We start from the raw sequence: 24,916 nt of genomic DNA, 5'->3' as shown, positions 1-24,916 counted from the left end.
GCTATCGGCTCGTATTTACACGACGAACGTGGAAGCGCCGCTTTTTCTGAGCACCGCATCGCGACATCAGTACACTAATAGCAGAATATAAATATGGACGCCGAGAGCAAACACTAAGCCGTCCTAAGAGGAGCCGATTAAAACGACTGCGCGGCGCCGTTTTTCACCGTCGGCGTCGGTGTCAACGAGAGAGAGAGAAAGAGAGCTTCTTCCTCTATAAGGAAGTGCGGTCCGCTATACCGAGCGGACAATGAGCGTGTGCCGCACTGGAAATGACATTTGAGCGAGGCAGCCACCTCGTAAAGGAGGAGCGGACGACCGTGAAGGCAGGTGGGACAGAGCTGAGAACGACAACGCGAGGGACGACTGGCACGACTGGCGTAAGAAGTATCGGCTCGTTATTGCTACCTTACGTCGTGGCGACGCGTTTAAAGACCCGCGCGACTCTTATACGGCCCGCAAGCCGTCAACTCTCTGCGTATTTGCAGACTGCAAATTTCTGCGTCACGTTACTTGTACGAAGTAGTCTCTTTATAAGCTCGACAGACGAGTGAGCATTGTGTTTAGAAATTTTTCCGTCGTGTGTGACTGTGATCTGTCTGATTCAGTTTATATTTTGAGTAAATTGTACAAAATGAAAAAAAAACACTTGTAAATGCCATTTTCATTTATTTTCGTGGAGTCATTTCTATTTGAAGATTCTAGAAGTATTATATGTTATATAAGAAAGATAATTTCCCTCTTTCTTATTTAATTTTATAATAAAATTGTTTTTTTCATATTTAATGTAAAACTGAGCGATAATAAAAAAATATTATGTTTTTATGTGTTTGTTTTGTTATTTTAAAATTTTTTATAACTAAAATTTAGAATTTCAGTTCCTTTCTTTTTCCATTCCATTATTTGCATAAGTTGTAGGTACTTGCATGCTTTTATGTACCGTAAGAAAGTTAAAAATATAAAAAGATATATACTTGTAATGAAAGGAGTAGAATAGAATAATAATTAAAATAATGAATATCGTGTGAATGAAACAGAAACTATATACTTTCTATTATAATACCTTTTAAGAATAGAAATATATGTATATATTTCTTAGTAATTTTATTATACTTAGACTTAAGACTATAATAATTCAATCCACACACGTTTCGATTGCGTTTTGCGTGCTTAAATCGCATGAGACGAAATGGGAAAGACGGGAATCACCGGTTTACCTTCGTCCCTCAGCCGACTCCTCTTGAGATCAGGCTGAATAATAGCCGAAGCTAGGTAGCCACGGTCGATCGCTACCGACTAGCAGCTCACGGGAGAGCCTGTAATAATTGATTAACCTGGACGGGCATAGGAGGTTCGCTCGACGAACGATAATGATATTACAGTCGCGCAGTGCTACTCGGCTAGGTCGGTAGGGAGCCGCTGAGCGTCGGCGTGGCTTCCTAGATGCATGACTTGCACTACTTCCGCGGATCTCACAATCGGTCAAATCGCGAGTAAAAGCTACCGTCACTGGAATGCTGTTTTGCCTTCGAAGCCACTTCTCGCGCTTTCAAAGTATACAGTATTCGACCACAGAGATAATCTCAGGTGATCGATCGATCGTAGAAAAGAGACGTCATTGGATGTCCAAATTTATATTCGTGAATAATAATTTCGGCGTCTCTCTCTTTACCTCTCTCTCTCTATCTGAGATAGCTAGATCTCGTTTCTCTTTTTTTTAATTTTTTCATTAATCTGTAATTCTTACCATCCTATTACACATATCCTGTACATTTTTGTATTTGTATTCTGTTCCTCAAACTTTTTTACTCTCGCACAATATCAATTATTAGAGAAAATTTTCCGTCTTATTGTACATATTTTTAGTTTCTCATCAATCATTGTAATATCGCGAAATGTTATTATGTTTAAAATATCTTTTTTGTTAATTCTTTTGTAGCTATGCTTTATATTCTTAGAGGGCCTGCCATAGAATCTCAATAAACGCTTTATCTACCTTTATTTATCTTTCTCGCGCGCGCGGGAGTCGGCTGAAATTATATCGTAATTACGACCGAAGGTCGTTACCGCTAATTCGATAACGAGGTACGACACGAAGAAACGAGTGAAACGCTCGCAATCACGCTCGCGCATTCTCCCGCGGTCTAAGTCCAACCTGATCGCGTCGATTGGCGATGCAAAGCCATAATACAAGGTTGCAGATCGTGTAATAATAATCGTGGCTGTTTATTCAAATGAGCCCCGGTCGATGTCGGCACGTTGGTGTTTATGCTCGCCACGGAAGTTGTCGTGAGGGCAATAATCACCGTCGCGGATAATGCGACGCCGGTGTGCGCGTATATATATCGACTCATTCCTAATATTATTCCTTGCGCATGTACACGGTAGCCGGGACACTGTTGCAACATGCTACGCATGTAGGGTGCATAAGGAGCTAATAATGTATTGCTGCGTACTTGCTGCGGGCGAGCGAGCCAGCCGTCTTTAGTCGGCGCAATGCGCGTGCATATGCATGCAAGTTCGAGTCGTTTGGTTTTCATAAACGGATACCTTTACGCGACGCCGTTATTATGAGATGTGACTCTTTTATTGGTCGTTCAATCTTCCAACCCCGTACGCGAGTTCATTTGCAACACGTCCACGGTACTTTGCGAAGTCTTAAAACGAAATTACACTTTCTACTGCACATTAAAATTAATATCATTTAAGATATTCGAAGAACAAGGCTGATCAATCATATGTTTATTAATCAGTATTGTACATTGTCATAATGCAGTGATAAAAAAATTCGTCTTTCCAAAAATTAGATTAGTTGTACATAATGTACATAATTTTATTGATTTTTTTTTTTAACTCTGCACGGAAAAAACGATTTTGCTAAATTATCTAAAAATTTAGCTAGATACACATCTGAAAATAATTTTGTTGGATCATCAAAATAATTATGTAGAACGCTCAACACTAAAAGTATTAAACGGTTATTATTGACCGTTTCTATTTTTTAGATTAAAATTATTTTCTTTATGTAAAATAGAATTCTAAAGTTTTATTTATTTTTCAATAAATATGTCCTCTTTATACTGTTGAAATATTTGGTTTTTCATAATTTTCTTTATTTTCAAATTAATTTTATTCACTTAATTTCTTTTAGTGAGTAAAATACATTGATATTTTTAGTGTAGATGATAATTTATGTATTATATATAATATTATGTATTCACTGAAAAAAAAGGCATGTGATTTTACATGGAAATTACATGTTCGTGATTGGAAAATTACCTAAATATGATTGGAAATTTACTGGAAATAGTAAATTTCCAATCATACTTAGGTAATTTCCCAGTCACGAACATGTAATTTCCATGTAAAATCACATGCATTTTTTTTCAGTGTTTATATACAATACTATATATTATGTTATACTTAAAACATTAGTTACATCCTTATGAAATAGAGAATTGTAAAAATAATAAACTTAAGACTTCTAGACATTTGGGTAATACTTTCTATTCTCTTTTCCAGAACAAGATTTTATAGAAAACTACACCTGGGATGCTGTGGCCACCCCACTTACCCACTTAAAAGTTAACTATATACGGAGCGATCGTAATAAAATTATAGCGCCTCACACGAATCGACACCTACAATAATAGGGGTAACCCAAGTTATATTCCGGGCCTCGAATCCGGTCGCAAACGAGCTCTCTTGTAATTATGAATTATAACATTCACTCGGCATACACTTCGCCAAAATAAAGCGTCTTAAAATTGTCCTTAATAGCGTTACACGACATGCGCCGACTCTGTCACGATTCGTTAGTCACGACTGAATGCGTAAATCTCTATTTAATTATGCCCGATGGCTGTGGTCCACGTGATCGCAGGATCACGAAAAAAATCATTCGTCAACTAAATCGAGCGACGCGATCGCAGGCAGCGAGGGCAGGCGAGAGGAGGTTTTCTCATCATTACGAGAGAATGGGAGAACCCCTGTATCGCTCGTCCACCGTTCCCCCTTATTTATGACGCACGCAACGCCACTTGAAGAACGTTTTAACGAACGAATGGTTCTCCCTCTCTCTTTCGTAACAGCACTTCCTCGTACAAATTAAGTACCTTTTTTCCGATAGTAAACGTCCGCGCCGGTAATTTAGAGATTTAGAAATTGTTGCGCTGCTGACACCACACCGGCAGAAATAATAATGCTCTCTCCGTGGCACGTCGAACAGAATCCGCCCGAGAAATCTCGATCATCGTGCCGAGATCCACTCTGATTGTGTTTATTTCTTTTTTTTTCTTTGCATCGTAGAAAAAGCTTATTAAGCGCAATTTTATTTCGAGCATATACCGGCTGAGACTAGTTATATCCTCCGCAGTTTTGTAACGACCGAATGTTTTCTTTTATGCAATTTATCTCTAGAGTATATTAATCGAGTATATTAACTATACCTGTGTGAAGTCAGTGTATATAAAGTACATACCTTGTCTTGAATTTCACGGTAAGGCACGCCTTAAAGCATGTTACAGATAAAAAAGAACGTTACATTTGATTAATTAAATTTCTTTGTTTTCAAAGCCTCTTATAATAATATTAATATTAAAGTATTTTCAATATTAAAGATATCTATAATAGATAGATAATAGATGTCGCTTTAATAAGATACACCCAGAAAAGTTTCAGCGCGTAACAAAGAGCACAATGGTGAACGCAAAGAATTTTTACGGGTGTGTTTCAGTATTTTCGTTGGTAAAATTTTTCAGAACATATTATTAATGTATTATTTTAGAGGCGAAGAAAACGTTTCGCATTTACCGATAAATACGTTCGCGCGTTTGAAAGGAAGATCTATGTTTGGTAGAGTATTACGATTATATCCTATACTTGACGGGTATTTATTCTTATGAGAGGCACACTTAACGTACAGTGCTATCTTCAACGCCATATATAGATACGAATGCTATAATTATCCATATCTAACGGAATAATTGATTCGCACTGACGAGCTTTAATAACTTGCCTCGCACTAGGTTCGTAATAACTCACGTGTACATCCTGGTCCCGCGGGAGTGTCAAAACAAGTAACTGCAAGTCGTCGCGATTGAGAAGCGGAAAAATCTTCTCCATTAGGAAGGATATAACGGAAAGGTATGCCGAAGTAAACCGGTCGTCTAAGTTATCAACGTCGTGCAACAACGACGTTCACCGCACACAGTTACCGATATACCGGTAAAGAATGATACTTTTCGGTGCTGCCATACCGGAAACGACGATCGTAAATCCCGCGTAAAACACCACTAGAAAACGCACAATATGCAAGGAAATAATAATAAAATATCATCACGGATCGTTAGCAGGCGTAGCGAGGCATTGCAAACTCGCAATAATCGACAGGGTCGTCTATTGTACTATAGTTTATGGCATTACTTGCGAACGAGTTTTATTAAATTTCACAGAAAGCCTTGTGAAAATTCCCTGCTGCTGTACAATGGTGCTAATTCCCTTCGCACGCAAGGACGATTCAGGCTATCTTATTAATCGCAATCAACAGATATTTAATTATTATTCACAATGTATCTGGATTTCAATTGACGAATAGTGCATTATGTAAGGCTAGAACTTTTGTATGAATATGTTTCAGCTCATGATGATTTTCATATAAACAATTTCTAGCGATGAGATATACAAAAGTATAATTTTAATTCTAAGTGTGTGTTTAATAAAACTAAGATTTATTATAGTACATATTTTTCTATGTTTTTAATTTTCTTACGATGCGTAAGAGCACGTTAATATAATTTATGCAAATTTTTATAAATTTGACTTATTCCTTGTTAAAAGTTACACCGCAAGTTAAACCACAAGTCCAGACAATAAGAAAAAAGAGAAACATACTCTCTAAATTCTTTGGAGTGGAATCTCACTGTAAAGAGTGAAAATTGAATCAATCTTGAAAACAAGTGGCTCAATTTTCTATCTTTAAAAACGAAAGATTTCACTCTTCAGTGACATTTCACTCTAAAAGTTTTAGAGAGTAGATTTATCTTTTAGGATATATCGTCAAGTTTAGAGAAAACTTGTGCGAAGGGGAACAGAGAAACCGATTCTGCCATTCTGAACCGATCAGATCGCATTTATTTGGATGACGTGCGTCGACGTTGAATTCGATGATGAGAATTTTATGCAGGATTTCCTCGTACTTGCGCGCAATGCCAAGCACAACTATTTCACATGAGATAGCATCTGCGGAAATATACGTGCCGCCCCGTTATTCTGCCAGTATCCGCGATTCTCGTAGAATTAGTCAGTAGATACATTACACGTACGTATGGTCGCACGAAGTCGGGATTCCAGATATGTTCCCTTTGTTATCTCATCTCCGAGCTCCGCGGTGGTCGATCGTTACATGATCATTACGGTCAGCGGGTCATTGCCACGATCGCTTAGATCCCAATGATAGCGTGCGATCGGTGCACGATTAAAACGAGCGCGGGAGGAAGCCAGGCGGAAAGAATGAGAAGATTACATGGCTTGATCGATCATTCGTCTCGGCAATAAATTCTACTACTCATTATTCACATGTAAATTTCGCACCGCAGATCGTCATCCTCGATATTGTTTATTGAAAAAATTCTTGTGAAACTTTTTTAGCTTTTTAGCTAATCAAAATAGTCTTTAAAATTAAATAAAAATGAAAAAATGGGAGATATTTTTTTAAATACGTACGTTGCTTTTCTTAAATTCATATATAATATTTATATATGATAAGGAAAGATTTTATATAAATTATATAACAGAATCTCATGCAACGAATTTTATATATACAGTGTTCCGCTTAGACATTTAATAAAAGAAATTATCATAAATTCTGAACTTCTTTAACTTTTAAATTTAATTTTAAGTTCGAAACTTATGCTTTGCAACTGAATTATTACAATTTACTAGCGATATGTATTTTTCTAGAACAAAAATTCAGAAAATTTAAATTTCAGAATTGCTCTTTACACGGCATCCACTTTCTGTCATTAGAACTAGTATAGTTGTATGTTACAATTTTTTCTTTTATTTTATGTCTAATATCCATTTCTATCAAGGTTCTAGGTTTGATTTTAATTATCGATTTAACTTATCTTTTTATCATTTTGTAGTTTTAAAAAATTAAAAAAAGTAAGCAGTACGTTACACCGAAATTAAAGTTACTTTACATTGGTAGCCTAATGTCCATTTCTACTAATATAGATTAACTTTAATTTCCGTTTAATTAATTATATTTTCTAGTCCTAATTTTTAAAAAGATAAGAAATAAGTTAACCAAGAGATTAAAATTAATCTACATTGTAAAAACGAGCATAAGAGAAACACCTTGTACATTACTAAAAAAAATGCAAGATTTCGCATGAAAATCAGAAACCTTTTCAAATTCGCGACTATCATTAATTACTAATAGCGATTAATCGGCGAAAACATACAATTCTCTGTACCGATATCTTCCAACTGACATTTGACACCGACTGTTAATTTCGGACGTTGAACGAACGAACAAATATTTAGCAAATCGTCTACGCGATTGAATTCGGACAGAAAGGCTGAGTCGAAGCGACGTGAGAAAGAGTGCTATCGCACTTCTTCCTGGGACTTTTCAAGGGGGACTTTATCCTAGCTGGATCTGACGGTTGTTCGAGCTGTCAATCACGTAATTTGAGGATCGGCTGTGGGCCCGCCGTGACGACCGGAGTAATTGCAGCCTTCTCAAGACTCGCCGACCTCCACGAATAAACACAGAAACCCATCCGTGACTGCGTGTAGCCTTAATCGGCCGATTGTATTTAATTACAAGCCGCATGCTTTTTTCGGGTGATTAATCGATCGATCGAAGGATGTTCGGGCAAAGGGTCGAAAAGCGTATCGGGCACGGCAGTGACTTTCCGAAACGCAAAGTTGATGAATTTTTGAGATTTCTTAACGGGAGTATAAATCGGCGTGAAAATAAAGAAATAAAAAAAGAACACATTTAATACGCCTTTCAAAAACACATTTTTAGATAGAATTATTCAATAATTTTAAATTTAATAAAACAAGAAAAAAACAGATTTAAAGTCTTTTTAATTACATATTGTGTAAAAAAATCAGAACAATTAAATAATTTGATTTTCCAATGTTATCCCACTATCAGAAAAGAAAATGTGTCTTTGGAAAGTTGGACATACGAATAATTAGTTTCTGCATAGATTCGTTTCTACCGTAAACAAAGGAGGGCCGGTGCTTCCAAACGGCGAGTTCTGGACGCGAGAGAATGCACCGCGAAATAAGGTGTTCCTGGTCTACCAGCTGTTTAACTGAACGGCACGATGGTTGCAACGTGTGTTTACGACACGGGGGGGCAGCGCGCCGAGCAGCCTGGCGGCAGACGACGGATAATAAATCACGGCCTCGGCAGGCTAACGCGTTCTATTCTGCGGCGTGTTGGACGAGGTCTACTTTCGAAAACGGAAAAATGGCAGGACGCGCGTGGAAGGAGACGTACTTTCGCGGAGACGAATCATCATCGTCACTGAAACGAAGGTCAGCTGGCTTCCGAAAGGCACGACCAAGTCTAGTCATTCTTTTATAAGAAATGTTCTTACGATAGTAGTTATTGTAATGCACAATATGATAAGCAACCACATGATAAGTTGTGCTTATACAACAAAAAACTGCAATGAATATCTACACTGAAAAAAAGTGTTTGGTATTTGTGACTATAATTGCATAGTAAATTAATGATAATTGCATAGTAATTTATGATTAGAAGTTGTATCCTTATAATCATTATTACTATAATTACACTGATCGACTATGATTTTGTAAACGGGTAATTTTGATTAAATCTCTTTATTCTGAAAATGAGATTAGAATTTATTCTATGTGAGCCCAAATTTTTTGTAATCGCTTTTTAAGAACTTATATATTTTTATACACAGCTCGTTGTATGGGATTTTTATCTCAATTAAAATGATTTATTTGTATATAAAGCATTTTATAATGAGTAGAAAATCATGTTGAACTCAGTAGCTATTCCCTATGAATCATTTACTTGTATCGAAACAAAAGAGATAAAAGTACAGGAATTTTTAAATGCATGTTAAATGCATGTTAAAAATTCTATTTTCCTCATTTTAACAAATAGATTTAGAATAAATATAAAAAATGCTATAAGAAACTCTATCAAATTAATTTAATATAAGAAAAGTGATATATTATCAACCAGTGAATTATCGCAAAATATTAAATTATACAATTTAAAATGCATGTTACTCAAACATCTTCTTCTTCTTATAAATTTGACAAACAGATTTAAAAAAACGCTATATAAGAAATACCTAATCGTATCAATTTAACATAAAAAAAGTGAAATTTTTTTGTCGATCAGTGTTATTATATGTAATAATAATTATATTTAAATACTATATAAAAAATATATACTTGATATCGGAAATGAGTATGAATTATAGTTAAATTATGATAATTGCAACTATGTTTTTCCTGTCTCGCCGTAGTGTGCTTCAGGGATTAAAATAAAAAATCGCGAATCAGGGACTATTATGATTATCATCGTTCCCATAGTATCTCATGGAGTGCAACGAATCTTACGACTGAGTTAAATCGCAACGATCTTGAGAACATTTTGTGAAGAAACGACTTTTCGGTGTCTAGGTAATCCCAGCGTAATATTATTACGCGGTAGCCACGCTTACCATCGTATCGGGAGGAGAGCAGGTTCCTATTTGTAATACGCGATTTACTAGCCGGAGGAATTCACTTAAGACCTCCCGGGGGACCCGCCGCGATTTTGTAATGAAGCGCAATAAAAGCTTCGCGGCTACGCGAGAAGATGACACACGCTCTCGTCGAGTATTCTACCGGTACCCAGATACTCAACGGCGGCCACCGACAGCAGATGTTACGACTGTTAAGCCAGGCTCTGAACGACTGACTCGACAGATCTCGCATAAAAAAGATGGTACCGAGTATTATGCGGTACCTTCCTCTTCCTAGAGGTAACGAGCGTGCTGGTACTCGGGACTCGGGAATGAGTCGGGACTTCCGGAAATGTTACACGCTCTCGACGTCGTGCCGCCGCTTCGCGCGGTGCCTCTGAAGACAACAGAGTCGGTGGATTTCTGCGAATAGAATTGACGAGCCGCGACTTGACTCGGGCTGATGAATTCGCTACATCGTAATCGAGTTCTCTATCAACTTTACACGCGCCAGATCTAAATCACGTTATTCCTTTTCACAGAAACCCGTAGTCATCAGAAGCTCACGGCGTCGTATACGTGAGATTACATTGCCATATAATAGCTTTGGTATTTCACATTATCTCTCAAGGCGTTCTATCAATTATATCGAGTTATTAGCAACTTCGCCATCACTCCTTAAAAGCAAACGTTACCGTACCGCGACGCGTCGCTGTAAAATACCACTAATCTTTCCGCTAGTCGCCAGTAGTGCTACGTCACGCGGAAGACTTGTCTCCTCAGTAATCCCAGCCTTGATGTACTTAATAATTTTTTGCACGCTTCGCGAATATACATCGCGCATAGCATTACGTGTAAGAAAAATCTAAGCGTTCTCGTGCCGCGGCTGTCGCGGCGATTTATCGCGATCCATAAACGGCACGAAGGTAAACACACAAAAAAGGCGATTGAAACGCCCGAGGAGAAAAAAAAAAGAGAGACGAAGACCACGACCGAGGTGAGGTGAGCGTAAAGGCCGACTCCGCGTCCACCTGCTGCGGTATCTCGAAGGACGCGTCTTCTGCATAGATCCATGGTGGCGAAGAAAGTAGGCGCGAGCTTAGGGTCGCCAACACACCGGCGAACGATCACGCGCGTACAGATTATCTATCGGATAAGAGGATCTGTGGGCCGCGTGTGAATCGTCGAGAGGAAGGATATGCCTTCGAGCGCGCACCAAGCCTCGACAAAGCGATTCCTCTCGCGACGGGAAAATCGAATTGCATATGACGCATCTCGTTCCGACGCGCACTTCGTATCGAGTTATCTTCGTTCGAAAGAGAGAGAGAGAGAGAGAGAGAGAGAAAGAGAGAGAAATGTGAATCGGATTCCGCATGCCCATCTGCATATGCATTTTGAGAATATGTATGGAAATAGGAATTCACTGTGGCATCTCTCTCGTCTCTCGTCCCATCGTAATCTCGCGCGACGACGGCTTGCGCGCGTAGAAAAGGTCCATACTAGGTAACGTTCTGTTACGAACGCTTCGAGAAATTCGAGATATCCGACAGACAGACTTTAAGACGCGAGCTGATGTATGGCGCGTCCCAGAACTGTCATCGCGGAACTTTTTGACTAATTCAGTATCGAATTTTTTCTTAACGAAAATTTTTTTTTCATGTAACGTCACGCTTTTTGTTTTGAAAGTACTTAAGCTGTCAATGTGACAAACGTTTTCGTAATAAAATTACGAATAATAAGATTAAGCGTGAATTTAAAATCGATTGAAGCTTTTTGTCTATTCATACTTCTAACACTTCGTCCTTGAAGTTTTTTACAGTTGTTCTTTACTTAGATATAATAAATTTAATAATAATAATAAATCTACCAATGATTAATATATATTGGAAAAAGAGTCTGGTTGCATTAATTGGAATTCTAGTTGAAAATGGACAGAATTTTCTGGTTGAATCTATTATAATTCTAGTCGAGATAACCAAAATTCTAATTGATATGATCAGCATCTTTTGATTCGATTATTTTCAACCAGAAATTTTTCCCAGTATACTTCAAATGTACTACAGCCTTGGCCATAAAGCACCCTCAATTTATTGTATTTTTTTGGAAATGGCGATAATGAAAACTAAAAATAGATTGACAAAATACTAAAATTGTGTTATAAATATTATTTTTAATAAAACTGTTTTTAAACTCATTTTTCGTTAAATACATAATATTTACGTCAACTTGTAGGGCTGCTTTATATTTATGGCTGTATATATTCATATATTATTGAAGAAAAGAAGATTATAAAGAAGGAAAGTAAATTGGTCAATTTAACCATTTATATATTACAGCAAAAATCACAGGAAAATCTCAGAAAATGCACCGTTATAAATTTGACGAAAAATTACAAACTAGTTTGATTTCTTTGGTAGTTGCAATATTAAAAGTTACAGTTGGAAGGTGTGGCAGTAGTTAAGGAATATCTTGAATTTTATAGAACTTTACACAAGTCGTAAAAACGAATGTTCTAACGACTTCAGAAGTTCTACGATTTGCACCGGTTACCAATGGAAAAAAGCTGTAAGAACACGTCAGTGGAAAAAGATGTACATATACGGTAGTGGAACAAGAAGATAAGTCCGGCGCAAGTGGAAAAAGAAGGTAAGAACACGACAGTTGGCGTGAAGGAAGTGAGGAAGGAGCTGAAATCATCGTTCTCCCGTGTGAAACCTCTCGAGGTTACAATACCGCAAGCGGTGAGTTAGGGTGTGCTTATAGTAAATGTGTGTTTCAGCGAGAAGTCATTCTAGCAAATTCGCACTGAAAGTATTTTCAAGCTAAGATATCTCGCCAGAAAACTCAAAGATCAACAACGTATGAATAAAATGATTTCTCAAACATAAAAAAAATTCTGAATAAAAGACAAATTTTCTGGAGACATGGTAGTGTTTAATTTACTTAAATCAATATTATTATTATTAATGTTAATCTAGTGTTTGTTATATTGTAAAAGTATCGACATCTGTAAACTGTGCTCATACGTGTGTGGAGAACATTCACGCAAAACCGATTTTACTAAATAATATTTAAAAATTAATTAAATGCAGATCTAAAAGTAATGTTGTGTTGGATCATCAAAATAACTGCGTGGGATGCTCAAACTAATTGTTAGAATGGTTTCTTGAAATATTCTAGTAGAAAAAGTATGGAGAATAAATGTTAAAATAATTATACGAGTATAAGACGTGCAAAACTTTTTGCAGTATCTACACGTCTTGTTTAAACGTCTATATAATTATTTTAACACTTATTCTCCATACTTTTTCTACTAGAATATTTCAAGAAACTTTTATCATAGAGATAAAAAAAAACCCAATCATCCGCATATCTATTTTTAATCATGTCATGTGCGAAGCACATATGTATAATATGTAGCTTCTTAAAGATGGAATATTTGCTATGTTTATGTGTTAATTTAACAAGAAAATCTTAGGAACATTTTTCAAAAATGATTTTGTAAGGAAAACTTTATATGGAAAGTCAAAAATTTTTGCAAGTTTTTTTTGGACACGTGGTAGACCCACAAAATGAAAAGAAATTTTCCATTTTGTCCAGCTAGTAGTTTTTTTATATATAAAAATTACCAAACTTACAGAAACTCAAAAGACATAGTACCTTTCGAAAGTAGAAATTTTAAGTTTTAGAATCTTTTTTTTTTTAAATTAAAATTTCATTCATTTTTTAACAAAATTACAGCTGCGTGAATTTTGAAATTTGTCACTACGAACTTTCGTTCCAATCCAATATATCCGGCTAAATTTTTAGATACTTTAGCAAAATCTTTTTTTCCATGTGAATGTCTGCAATCCAATATGTATTAATGCGAGAGCAATTCCACGGGCATCTACAGCCACACCTAGCGCAGCATGCGATGCGCGTTTGCGGCGCGACATGTAAATTCGTAGAGCAAAGGCACGAGCCGCAACGCGTCATGATGACCAGGAAGAGGCACGCGAAGAGAAGAAAAGGTGGAAAGGGGAGATGACACGGTGAAGGTGGAGACATAAGTTTCGAGTTCTTCGATTAAAATGCCATTGGCGAAAACATGCCGCAGGCATGCTTCTCCTAAGAAAGCCGTATTTCGTTAAGCGACACGGTCGCAAAGAAGCATGATCGTATCGCTGCGATCATGTCCGCTCCTGAATCATGTTTGATCTCGAATTACCATCTATGCCCCTTCATTTCTTACCCGAAACCTCGACTACCTTAACATTTTTTAAAAAACTGCTAAAAATAATATTTCAATTATAGAATAGATCAATAGATCAGATTAATAAATTAAATTAAATTTATCAAGTATCAAAGATACATAGATTAGATTAATAAATAGATTGGATAAAAAAATTTTTTAATTTTAAATCTTGAAATATATATAAAATCGATTATTTAATTAACAAAAAAATTGTTACCTATGTTCGCGCGAAATGTAAAATTTATTACGTTAAAATTTATGTTGTGATAACAAGATTAATATTTTTGACGCCGTGAAAACATGTTGAATTTAAAGAGAAATTATTCAAGATCTTTATCGGAACGATGAGATATGCTTTTGAAACCGCAGTAAAACTGTGTAATGGATGACGAATTAGCAATGGCACGAAACGCATTCCCGATGCAAATTGAAAAGACGTATGGCTGCTACCGTACATTAAAATCCCGTTTGCAGTGCGTATTCTTTACAATCAACGTTTCGCTTAAATAGGTATTCATGTATTCTGATACATTCCAGTGCGCCACGTACGTATACGATGCTAAAGCGCAGCGCGTCAAAAGATTTCTACCCGGTCTTCTTTCTCCACGCACGCATTTATCATTGCAGTCATCCTTAGGCTGCAAATAATGCAGCTGGTTAAGTGCACTCCCCTTTGATCCGTGAACGATCTAACATCACGCGGACACGCTGGATCCTCATACATCTCTTCCGAGAGCTACATACCACGTGTAGTATCACGTACAAATCCATCCACACGAAAAAGTGATGACGTTAAACTACGTGTAATAAAATTTGTTCAAAACGCCAAAGGAAAGATTATGATCTCACATAATAAATTTTGTTGTACTTTCTCTTTCGCTCTTTATTTCCATTCATTTCATGTTTCTATGCAAATTAGAAGGTATAGAAGTACCAAATCGTAGTTTTCTTAATAATAAATGTAATATCGTGTTTTTAGAAATTACACTAGATAACTTTATAAGAATATTAACCCTGCGAACATATTTCTACTTCCTGCGTCTATAATCTCGATTTTTTTACCTAGCTCAAGTTTTTTACTGTTATCGATTTAAATAAATTTAGGGTTATCTTTCAAAACATCTATATTACATTGCCAAATAATTTAACAATTTTCTAACTCAAATATTAACAACGTTATTTAATTAAAATTGAAATTTGAGCAAAAATGAGGGTGAAATTTGAGTGAATTTTACTTGTATCAAAAAAAGATCCAGATTGCAGACGAAAAGTTAAAGAAAACAAGGAATTAAGTATTACATATGCACGCACATTCATTACGAAGACATGCAAAAGTTCCTCATCATAAACGAAAGATTAGCACTGCCAATCCTAGACCGCGAAGGGATTTCGCGTTCATCAGAAACTGTCAAGCGCGACTAAGCGACGAGTTTAAAGAGTTGTCGAGCTGTCTGTTCGCTCGGGCAGAATAGGCAATCGGATCGAACGGGTCGATTTGTGAGGCGTGCAGCGCGGGGCAAATTGCGCAATGGAGTTTTGCATAACGTTTCGCACGCATCGCGCCGTCGTTCCCGTTATGACGGCGACGCGAAGCCGCAAGATCGGTCCACCGCACGAGCGTGCATATGCGCGCACGATGCACACGCCTTCCCCCCTCGAGCGTGGATGCACGTACCGACAATAGATATTTCGTAACGCCCACGTTAGCGGGAGACAAAGGCCTGAATGGCCGGCCGGCAGATGCACGGGTTACACCGACGGTTATGCACCGACGTAATGCACCGACCAAGTCCGTCGATTTAGAACGCGCCGCGCCGCACCGCGCGAGCTCTGTCCATCCGTTTATTCGTTCTTCGTGACGAAGGCGCGGTACTCCGCCTTTGCGCGCCACGTAAAAGGCGCGCACACGCACGTGCTTACTCACACACGTGTGTACCGCACGGAGTTACGTAATTCGGAGAAGAGCACGCGGCCGAAGGAGCGAAACGGCGGTGACGACACCTTTCTACGGATAGAGAGACGGAGAGAAAGAGATCCGGGAGTGTCCACTATACGAAACGCCAGGCTCGTGCCCAGCCTATCTCTCACGACAAAACGTCTTCTTCGTAGGAGAGACACGAATTCTCTTGCGAATTCCTGCCTCGTGTCGATTGTCTCTCCATTTATCGTATAGAATTGAAGGAAGTAAAAAAATTTTCAATACACTCAAAGAAAAGCAGTGTACATCAACAATCATAAAGGTGAAAATTATACAAATTTGTTATGTAAAATTAATGTGTGTCGTTAAATAAATTATTTTATGGTCATAGTGCAACTATAAAATAATTATGTCAACTAGAGATACATTAATTTTTCTATTGTTCTCTCTCTCTCTCTCTCTCTCTATTGTTCTATCATACAATATATGTAAAATTTGTATAGAGTCATCTTTAATTGCTACTATTATTACTTTTCTTTAAGTGTGAAAGGAAATTTATTTTTCAATCATCTATCAAATCTCTGAATGGAAATTTACTGTTTACTAAAAACTCCTACACTTAGAGAAAGACTTAGTGATGACAATTATAAAAGTGAAAATTATACAAGTTTTATGTGTAAAATTAATGTACATAATTGAAAATTATTTTACAATTATTGCAATCATAAAATAGTTAATTTGTTTATATACATTAATTCTACACATAAAATTTGTATAGTTGCCTTTACAGTTTATAGTTGCTATCACTATACTTTTCTTTCTAAAGTAGAAATTTCAGCAAACAGTAAAATAGTAAATTTCCATCTGGAATTTTCCAACCTTCAGAACTAATAGAATAATGAAATACCATGGTATATTTCGTCTCTGTTGAAACATCTGTGAATAGAATACAAGAACAGAAATGCATGCTTCGTTAAATGAAATTCTGAAACGATCGTTCGCACAATCGTATTGTTCAATAAACTTTTACATTTGTGACATTCCTCGAATTTAATGTCACTTTTCTCTCGTTATAAATTTTATCTCTCTCTCTCTCCCGTTTCATATTCTCTCCACGTAGTCGAGGATTTTCTAATTCGAAGCAGCCTAGATGAAAGCTACCTAGTAGTTTCTGTTGCACCACTATTCAAATGCAACGCCGTGCCTTTCCGCGTCTCTTTGCAGCACGCCGCTCGAAATATCTCTAATGAATTGGAAACGCGTTGCTACGCTAGAAGACATGCTCGTAGGAACGTCCGATGACGACATTCTCTTTTATCAAGAGAAAGAAAGACCCTGGCGACGTCTGAAAGCGTCTCAACGATGTCCATCGAGAGAGTCGGACTTCGGACTTGCCCACGTTCGGCCTCAAACGTAGCTCTTTTCCGCAGCCGTTTCTTCTCGCCCACGAGGATCATCGGCGAGAAACAAAGTCATAGATCGCTTCAAATCCATAAGCAATATACACACGCGGTGTACCATAACCAAACGATCGATAGGTAATTGATAAGCGGGACGATGAGTCCCCGTGTGGGTCGTTATTTGCCTAGTTACCCACATCGCCTGGCCTGGCCATGTGAAATCGGGAATTAGAAATCGGACAGATAATGTGGGTGCAGAGATTCCGGGTTTCTAACAATGAGAAATCGCACGGTTACCAGCCGGCGCGAGGTGTCATAAATCCCAGACCCGGCACGCGAACCGTCGTCGATGAACGTCGACGACGACGGCGACAACGACGAAACGATGACTACGGCTAATCCTACTTCCGAGCGTCCCAGTTTCTTCGTTTCAACGGGCCACGAGATTCATCGATGCAACAATGTTGCAAGTAGGTCAAACGCAACGCAAAGTCCGTAACTTCGATTACCTCGCGCGCACGTGCGCGCGTTGCAAGGAGCAGGTGGCGTTTCGAATTTCCGTAAAATGCGAAAACTATTATTACGGATAATCAACCTCGAATAAGCCTGATGGTTCGCGGTAGATAACGTTGCTGCGTACTTTACGCAACCAACAATTGACCAAATTTTTAAGGTGTCTTTTATAATTTAACAAATACAATGAAATCAAACTCCTCAATATTTAACAAATTAATGAACGATATATAGGAAAGTAGGAATCAACACGGTAACTAATGCGCTAGTATAATAATACTTAATAGACATTCAATATATGTCAATATGTCTCATTTATTTCGTACGCGTTTTAACTTACATTCAAGTCATTTTCAACGAATTAAATCAAATTAAATATTACGCTCTCGTGCAATCTGTGCAATCCTGGTGCCGCCTTACTGCAATGATTCCTTTTTGTTCCATCGTGATCTTTTATAATTCTTTGAAATGCAGATTTATTTATAAAGTCTCACCCCATCGAGTTTCACTTATAATTAAAGCGCACAATATTATGGTGGAAAGAGGATTAACTTTTTTTTATACAGTGAGTATTGATTTTTTATCCAATTAAGAATCGTCATTATGAATGACGTTAGTCGTCCGTAAATAAAGCTCTCCTTGAAACGCGATACCGGATAACTTCTGTTACTGAGAAACAGAGACGCGTCCGAGATCGTACCTGGTCGGGACCACGAGGCCTCACCATTAGAAGGCTCGCCGATGCCATTAGCGCCGCTCTGAGTGATAGACGCCAACATTAGCCGTCCGACGACTCGTAACTTTCGCGGCTATCCGCGCTATTATCCCGCGAGAAGACTCCTCCGGATCAGGTCTGATCTCGCTGCGCCGTCAGTCCGGAGCTCTTTGCCGAAGGTTCGCCTTTCAGGTTTGCCTTTAACGGGCACCCCCGCGGTCTCTTCTACATCACCGCCACCGCCGACGACGACGACGATGGTAACGGAGGGAAGAAGCGAGGAGAGGCCGCGGCGGAACGACAGAAGATTTCACGGCTGCCAAAGGCAGGCGACGAGCACGAGGCTCACGAAGGAATCCACGACTATCGGAAGCGATCGCCGAATGCACGGGCAATAATTTACCCCTCCTCTCACCCCGAGTCCTCCTCCACCCTCGTCGCGGCCAGTTGGCCGACCTTCGGAGTCTTCTCGCGTCTTTTCTCCAAGTTCTCGCGGAACATCGCACCGCTGAGATTGCTGTGGGCTGTGGGAAGAATATCGGGTCCGTTAGGCCCGTTTCACAAGTCGCGGAATTTTCTCCTCCGGTAAGTGTTAGAGAGAAACGAGGCGAGAGGGTGACGCTGAGATACACACCGTGTCTAGTCGCCATAAACATCATGCCTACTTAACGTAATCCTCTCTTTAAACAACCGTTATAAATTTAGATAACTATTCCCGTCATGTTACTTGCACAATATATGCTTTGCGATCTTTCGATTTTTTAGTTTTTATCATAATCTACATAATTATGGCGTAACAATTCCCTAAATAAGAAAAAACTTTGAATATTTAACGTTTTTAAATGACAGATTTATATTAAGCGCAGTTATACTCTCCGAAACTGACTCCAAAACCTGTAACACAGTTACTAACGCTGGATCTGCTGAAAATCCATTTAGTTAATTAAAAGACATTCATTAATTTCAAGAAATCAAAATGACATACCTATATAAAAAAAGAAATGAATATTAAATACATTTTAATAAGAGTAATTCAAATTTGCAGATGTCACATAAACTGAATTATGTTTGACAAAGAGATTCACTTATAATCGGAGTCTAATAGATCGATCCACCGTCAGCTTTAGAGAGTTAAAAAAATATTTCTACAATTTCAATATTCTTATAAATATTCGATCTTTCTAAATAATTAAAATATAATAGGAAGTCTGAGATTTTGATTTAATCGCAAGATCGAGGATCTGCTCTGTAAACATATTAATTCTATATTCTATTCTGCAGCATAATATAAACGCTTATTGCATTTACTCACGCCTATATTACTGTTCAGTCTGAATAAATACTTTTACTTCGCGCGGCGGAGATACAACCGCGCGTGTCAGTCTGTGACAAACAATTCGCGATTACTGGCGGTCGCATTAATCAACGTATATCGCCCGATCAAAAATAATTTAAGATCTATTGTGCCCGTTTTGCATTGCGCTATCTGATAAAAGTCTGTTCGCATGAAGCAGGTCTTAATGCTAACCCGCGCGCATGCCAGAGGAGAATAGCAGTAAAGGCATTGTTAGTAGTGCGCGTCCCGTTACTTTGTTGCAGTTGACAGCGAATAGCCAAAGCAAGCGAGAATGCCCTACGGCGATGACTATCGATTTCACGGAAAAACCGCGCGCTTTTATTCATCGATTAAATAGACGTTTCATTCACCATTGACGGTTAAACAGCCACGGCGTACGCATCGCTTTAAAACATCCGCGTTATCGTACTCTTGGTAGTATAATTTATTTACGATTCCATTTCATGCCGTTTTATTTTATAGTCAAGTCACTAGCAAATATTAGATTTGCTCTCTCTTTCTCGATGTAATTCTAAATGCTCGACATTTCCATAAAAATCACATTGATTGAAATTCCGAAAGGCAGATAAATAAAAAATGAGAATGTGTTAAATAAAATAATATTAATTAAAAAGAGAAATCCTATAGCCTTGATGCTAAAATAGTTTCGCTTTTGTACGAAATCAGCATAGATATGATAATGGAATCGTTTAATCACATTCAGTCACGTTACTATTAACTTTTCGGAACTGATGCCAAGATCTGCAACTAACACTAAAACCATCGATGATGCCATTTTAGCTCCGCTATCATTTTACTTTCTTTTTTTTGTATTAAATATACAATATGCAGAATATTGAAAATATGTGTAAATGTGATAGAAATTCTAATGATACACAAATAATATCAAAATCAAATAATTCTCACCGAAGAATAGAGGAAATTACAATTTATTAGCAACTTCGGCAGTTTTTGCGGGATATCATCGGCGGTTCTAATGTGATAAAATTAATTTCAGGAAAACAAAATAATATAACTTGTATAAAAAAGAATGAATACCAAGTATACTTTTAATTAGATTATTAGAGTAATCCAAATTTTCAGACATAACATAAAGAAAATTAAATTGTTTAACATTTATAACAAAGAAATTTATATAATTGAGTCGGTCAGGAAAAGTATAACATGTAGATTTATTGTAGATAAAAAAAATAAGAAAGAGATTCAACCGGAAAATGCTGTCCATTTTCAACCAGAATTCCATGCAGACTTTTTATAGTGTAGGGATTAGATTTAAAAATAGTCAGCATAAAGGATAAATGATGTGAGGATAAGATAAAAATTGTGAACCAAGTCTCCTTCTTAACTTTTAATGCTGAAGGTAATAAAGATTCTTCTTCTATAATTGAATAGATTTAATATACCCATCATATTTAAACAGCAACAGCACTTGTATTATCCACTCGCGATACAAGTTATGATACATTCCAGTGAAAAGCGAAGAGTGGATTAAAAAAATTTAGATGTCAGAATAGCGCACGCGTTCCGCGGGGATACGAAGGGATTCGTGGAATGATCGCATGCAAGCTCGCGACTATAAATATTTCGTTGTGGCGCGCCGCTCTGGCGCGATTACCGGTTTACCCGTAATATCGCATCGCTACAACCAATGGAGAGGAGGATGGTCGAGAGATTAGTTCCGATTGCACTGCCGCGACAGAGAGTTATAGGAAGGGCTCCCCCGGCTGTACTCGCCGTCTCTTCGACCAAGCATCGATCCCGGGCTACCGACTGTTCCCCTGCCCGTTAATGAGTCATGTTTAATTGGCGTGGGAAGCCCGCGGCGGCTTACGTCCGCGTAACGGAATTGAACCGTACCCGATGCAACCGGTGCTGCGCGCGAATGCACCCAACGCTAATGTCCTGTCCCCCCATCGCTGCCCCCTCCCCCTCGCGAGAGAGATGCATCAGCCACAGCAGCCGGTCGCGCGGTTCTCTCTAGGAGACATACACGAGCGTGGATCCGGCCAATTCGCCATCCTCGGGCGAATAAAGGTAAACGTGAAACATCGGTTTTTTATTGCGCCTTATGCGCAATATTATGCGGTACGAAGTGACGTGTTGACATTATCGTTAACGAGTAATTGTGTATCGAGTAAATGCTTTCTAAAGTACAAGATTCCGTGACCAATCTGCGACCGGACTTACAAAAACTTGCAAGTCAAATTGTAATTTCACGTTGCTCTCGCGTGATTTGACACGTGCCAGCCGCGAGGCGCATCGACACCGGAAATACTGTTGTAACAGATGGTACGCGTCGCTCGCGTCGCGAGATCGGCTTCGGACATTTGTGTAGACGCGGGATTAAAATTTTCTCTCCTTTCCTCGTGTGCTCGTCACATTGACTGATAACTCTTCATTTTTTATTAGAACACAGGAGACATTTCATCTAATATCATACATTACACACAAATTCGAAAATATATTTATAAATATATTTCTTTTTAACTCATGACAATAAATTTTTCTACTTTATGGTTTATGTCATTTAAATTAATTATACCCACAGAAAAATATCATTTTGTTGCTAAGAAAAGTAAATTACTCAATTTACTTTTTTCTTTCAAGTAATCGATTATCTTTAACAAAAAAATATTTCCTTAATAATACACTTTTTTTTTCTCAGTCTCAAAATACACTGAGAAAAAAATACTTAAAAATTTATTTGTGAGAAGTATATTCATTTCACTAAAATAAATCTTTATTTAAATACGGAAAATAAAATTTATTCCTAGCAAGTAAACCATCTATTTTACCTTTTTACAATTAATGAAATATATTTCATCAACACAATCCAATTTTTTATGACTAATAAATATTGAAGAAAAACGTCGTAAAGTAATATTTGTCTCGCAATACTTCGGCATTTTTCTCTCAGTTCTACTTGTTACAAATTTTAGTAAAAATTTGGTAAAACTCATTATTATGTAAAATTTTTTTCTTTAACCGTGTAGCAAAAAAACATTTCTTTGAATTGAAGAAACCTTTTTCTGGGTGTATTTCAATGTCATATTTAGTTTTACTCTTTCCTCAATGTTTTAATTTTCACAGATTTTTCGTCATTTTCTTCAATTAACTAAAAAACTGGGCGTGATGGTTTACAAAACGGTTTACGAGTTCGAATTCAGCGATCTAAAATCTGTAAGAAACACCTACTCTGGTTTGAGTTGCTCTTCAAAAAAATTTTTTTATGGTCCTGTGTTATGTAACTTAATTAACTGTCACTATTTTACGTTACTTAAATTGACTGTACAAAATTACTGCAACCATTTGCACAACTCCAAGGCATCCATAGATATTGACTTGAAAAACGACATAGTTTATAACTTGATGCGACGAATGACATTCGTCGACCATGTCCTTCGACGTTGCATTACCGTCTCTCTCAGCCACCGTAACAGCTGGATCGCGCAAAACGCAATTGGAAGATCTTGAATACGTTCCCCAGAGCGTACCGACGATTCTCTATTTTCGTTTCGTGAAAGGATCCACGATATTTCATGTCACGGACACGAGCGAGAGAGCGTTTTATTACTACGACTGGTGTATTGCTTCATAGAATGACGACGCGTACGTACCTACGTTGTCCTAACGACGAGCTATACGAACGCTTGCGGTGCAGTTGAGAATAGAGTCAAAACCAGATCGTGGTGACCACTAATAATTAGACTTATATATAAATTTACAAACAGGTATATATTACGCGGAGTAAATAAGGAAATATTGATAAAAAATTTGCTTTTGAAATTTCTGAGCGGTCATAAATATTTCAATAATTTTATATTACATTTAAGATCACTGGTAAAAATTTTTCTCACAATTTTTCATATAATTTTTCGGAATTTTTGTATTTCAGAATGTTCAAAGCTCCTGAATAATTTTATAACTCTTCAAAAGATTTCTCAGATTTTTTATATAAATTGAAACATTTTTCAAAAGTGCTGAGACAGTTTATCTATTTATTCTAGAATTTTTCATATATGTAAATTTTGAAATATTGTAAGATTTTTCATTCTATGATTTCTGATAAAATCTTAAAAATAATAAATATAGATAAAATCTTTTAGACGTCTTTAAAACGTTTTGTCTCGTTTTTGGGTGTTGTCTGGATTGTTATACGTATTTAAAAAGCTCATTGCCATAAATCATACAATTAATATATATAATAAATATAATTCGTCTTTTGTGTTTCTTCCAATAAATTACTGATGCAGATATTTCAAGCAAAACGGTAGCCGATTTAAATCACAGAATTCTCTTTTACTGAGATTTACTCCTCTTTTACTTCGCACATTTGCGAGTCGCCGATTGCGTCGTTATAGCGTAAAGGGAAACGAGTATCTACAAGCATATTCGCGAGAGGCAGCGGCGACATATGTTCCTGTTCCCTTAATGTGCATCGCGAATGCCAACACGAAGTCACACCCATCATAGAGAACCTGTGGGTGGCGCCATGTATTCGCGAATAAGTCGTATGACCGGTGTCCACGATGCGACGATTTCCGCGAAGTGTTTCACGAAGCGCTTGAAGCGACGAAATGATCGTTATTATATGTGCACCGTCCGACCGAGGCGAGATTTTATCGGCATGAATAATCGCGCGGAAATTTTAATGTCCGTTAAGAGCAACGACACCTGATCGCGCAAGGATGACGTACCTTGCGGGTAACTGTACGCGAGTGTCTCTGTTATCGGACGTATCTACCATACGGCGTGACGTATCGAGAAGAAATTCTTAATTAATCGTCAGTAAGTCGTTTCGAATATATAAAATCTTGATCGATCAGATTTAGCCTATACTAAAAGAATCAACATATACAGAAAGAAGGTTAACGTTAAAGTTAATTTAAAAATTTAGCTAGATACAGATCTGAAAATTAATTCATTAAACCGTCGAAATAATTATGTCATACACACCTATATTATATTATATTATATTATATTATAAATATAAAACCTTGAAAAAATATACATATATAAAATAGTGTTTATATACATATACA

At 37.4% G+C, this 24,916-nt stretch overlaps 1 protein-coding gene across 1 annotated transcript in view; it reads right to left on the bottom strand.

Annotated features, from left to right (window-relative positions):
* Nucleotides 1-24,916, bottom strand: part of LOC108721446 (uncharacterized) — a gene marked incomplete at its 5' end in the record, with an annotated part of 45,908 nt that overhangs the window by 19,806 nt on the left and 1,186 nt on the right. The gene's annotated exons all lie outside the window — the stretch shown is intronic.

This window comes from Mycetomoellerius zeteki, unplaced genomic scaffold, assembly GCF_001594055.1.
Source record: "Mycetomoellerius zeteki isolate Tzet28-1 unplaced genomic scaffold, Tzet1.0 scaffold174, whole genome shotgun sequence".
In the NCBI taxonomy this organism is placed as follows: Eukaryota; Metazoa; Arthropoda; class Insecta; order Hymenoptera; family Formicidae; genus Mycetomoellerius; species Mycetomoellerius zeteki.
Note: the sequence above shows the minus strand (reverse complement) of the source record. Positions and strands in the feature narration are given on the sequence as shown.